The following is a 2,923-nucleotide window of genomic DNA, read 5'->3' as shown; positions in this document are numbered from 1 at the left end:
TGGCAGATCCCGCTGTCCTATCACCGAGGACGTCGGCAGAAGCAAAGTGGTGGTGAGGCAGGGATGAATCTATTTGAAAGGAAAAGGCGTCCATCCTAGGTATTTCGTGTGGGAAAATCATCTCAAGTTGAAGGATAATTATAGAAGAGACACCCAAACACCCCCAGCCTCCTCGGTCCGCAAGGAGCTGGACACCCTACGCGGTGGCCGGGGGTCACTACGGGCTCCGGGCCTCGGCCTGCCCCAGGGCGGCGCACCGCGGCTCCGGGAAGGTGCTGCGCGGAAACGTGGCACCCTCTGCACCCGCGCGGGAGCGCTTGCGGCAGGCGGCCCGAGAGGCTCCGGCGGCCGCGCACCGGGACCGACACCCGCCCGCTGCGCCGGCGCCCGGCAGGACGGGAAGGGGCGGCCGCCCGCGCCGCGCCGCCCCCTTCTCTCGGCCTCTCCGCGGCCTCCGCCACCCCGGCCGAATTCTTGCATAAATTATGCCAGGCGCGCCTGACGTCAGGTGGCGGCGCGCGAGCGCGGGCGCGCCGCGGAGGGAGCCGGCCGCGGGCGCGCGCGGCCCCGGAGGCTCGTGCGCGCGGCGTGCAGGGCGCGCGCAGGCGCTGGCGTGCTGGGGCCGCGGCGGCGGCGGCGGCGGTGGCGGCGGTGGCGGCGGCGGCGGCGCGGGGGTTGAGCCGAGGTGGTGCGGACGCGCTCGTGCTCGGGAACTATCGGATTAAACTTGAATCGAGTGGAATTACACAAAGGAGCGCCGCGGAGGAGGCGGCCCGGGGACCCGGAGACCCCGCAACTCGCCAGAGCCCCGTCCGCGCGCGGCCAACTCCGCGTCCGTGGATCAGCCCCCCGGCCGCGGCCGCCGAGCCAACTCCGGAGCCGCTCTGCGTTTTGTTCCCCACGGCGCGCGGCGGCGGACTAGCCCGAGCGAAGGAGCGAGCCGGTGAGCGCAGACTTCCCCGGCGCCCCCGGGAGGGGCGGCGGCAGGAAACCGTGCCGGGCCGCGGCCGCGCGGAGTTGCGAGCGGGGAGTTGGGCGTGTGCGGGGCGCGGAGAGAGGTGCGCGGGGGGCCGCGGTCGGCAGGAGCGTAGCGCCGCCCGCCCGGTCGCCTGTGTTGCTGCCGGCGGGGCCCGAACCCGCGGCCGGAGCGCCGCCCCGCGCCCCAACTTTTGCCTGCGTCCGCGGGGCCGGCGGCGGCGGGGGCGCGCGGGGCGGCCGAGGGTCACTTCCTCGCATGTAAATGGCTTTTTGTTGTGCTGCCGGCGTCGGGGGGGACGGGGACAGGAGGGAGCGTGTCTGCGCGCTGGGGAGCGCGAGCGCGTTTCCTCCCGCCGGCCCCGAGCACGAGTTGCCGGCTGCGTTCGAGAGAAAAGGGAAGGAGGAAAAAGTTGGGCTCCAACTCCGGCGCGAGCGGCGGCGGCGGGCGCGCGGGCGCGGGGCGCTGAGCGCGGGGCTCGGGGACGGCGGCGCCCCCCGCCTCGCCCCCGCCCCCCGCTCCGGCCGGACCACGCCGCGCTCGCCGGGAGCGGCGGCCGCACCGGCGCGAACAAAGTGCGTCCCTGCGGGCGCGGCGGCGCCAGCCCGCGCGGGGACGGCCACGGGCGAGGTGGGTCGGCGGCAGGGAAAGTGCGCGGGGCGCCGCGTGGGGCGGGGGCGGGGGTGGCGCGAACACGCGGCGCGGGGGGCGTCCCGAGCCCAGCCGGTGGCGGCGGCGGCCGCAGAGTTCCGAGCCCGCAGCTAGGGGTTCCCGGGGCTCCCCAGCAGCTCCCAAGTGCGCGAGGACGAGAAGAAAGGGAGCCGGGCCGGGGCGAGCGCGGGCGGGCGACCGGGGGACCCCACCTTGCCGAGCTGGCCGGGCCGCCGGCGGCGGCATAATAGCGACTTTAATCCGCGATCCCAACTCGCGTCCCCGCTCCCCTCCCCCCCCGGCCTGTCGGGGGTCCGGGCGGGGGCGGGGGTCGCCAGGTGGCCCCGGAGCGGCGGGGTGACGCGGTGCCCCCGCGGAGAGCCGACTCCGGCTCGCGACCGAGGTGGCTGGAGGCCGAGCGGTCAGCGGGAGAGGAAGGAGGGTGGCGGGGAACGCGTTGTTTGTTTGCTTCGCACCGGGGACAGGGCTCGCTGGGGGCGCGGGGCGCGGGCGGGGCGCGGCGGGGCGAGGTGCGGGGTGGGCGAGGCGGCGCGGGTTGAGCGGCACGGGGAGGGGGCTGCGGGTTGGCGGGGGACTGGTCAGGAGGCTCCGGGGAAGGAGCCGCTGGCCCCGAGCAGCCATCATTCCCGAGCCGCCTTTCTCCGGATGGCTCTGCCTCGAGGAGCCCTGCGCCGTGGGAGCGCACCCCAAACTCTGGCCCGGCAGCCCGCTTTGTGAGCGCCCCCGTGGAGCGGGCGGCCCGGGGAGAGCTCTGGCCCTGCAGCTCGGTTCTCCCTGGAGGTCACTTTTAGAGACTGTTCACGCCTGGGTTTTAAACTAGTTTTTTTTTTTTTCCTCCTTCTTCCCTCTTCTGAACAGACAATGGACAAAAGAAAAGTAGCAACCCACATGGAGAGTTTCCTTTGAATTGCTAGAATTAGATACACTATCCAGTTCTCCACTTGTTAAGTATACTTTTTAGTTTCCAATTGTATGTTATCTAGCAATCGATTTAAATAACTTACTTTTAAACTGTGTCTATCCTCCGAGTTGGATCTCTCAATATATTAAATATTTTTGAATAATTTGTGAGAGCTTTGGTTTTTATTTTTTTAAATTTTAAATTGTAGCCGTCTTTGCAGTGGGTGACACCTTCCTAAGGGGCCCACAGTTACTTTCCCTGAATTCTCTTTCTGTAAGAGGGGGAATACTCATCATACGTGTGATATAACCAGTAGGAGAAAAATACATCTCTTTATTTCCTCACAGATCTGTTCGAATGATGACCAAAAAAAA

General features: G+C 69.0%; 1 protein-coding gene across 8 annotated transcripts in view; it reads left to right on the top strand.

Moving 5' to 3' along the window:
* The first annotated feature begins 572 nt into the window (after positions 1-572).
* Chd7 (chromodomain helicase DNA binding protein 7) overlaps positions 573-2,923 on the top strand; it is a 181,525-nt gene continuing 179,174 nt past the window's right edge. For 5 of the 8 annotated variants that reach the window (XM_031366675.1, XM_031366672.1, XM_031366674.1 and 2 more), the window contains exon 1: positions 611-943. The gene's annotated coding sequence lies outside the window, so the exon portion shown is untranslated. Of the gene's footprint in view, positions 944-1,480; positions 1,607-2,923 lie in introns of those variants that run through there. The other 3 variants (XM_031366666.1, XM_031366667.1, XM_031366670.1) reach the window with 3 other exon arrangements.

This window comes from Mastomys coucha, unplaced genomic scaffold (assembly GCF_008632895.1).
Source record: "Mastomys coucha isolate ucsf_1 unplaced genomic scaffold, UCSF_Mcou_1 pScaffold14, whole genome shotgun sequence".
Taxonomy (NCBI): domain Eukaryota; kingdom Metazoa; phylum Chordata; class Mammalia; order Rodentia; family Muridae; genus Mastomys; species Mastomys coucha.
This window is presented reverse-complemented; position numbering and strand designations above follow the sequence as displayed.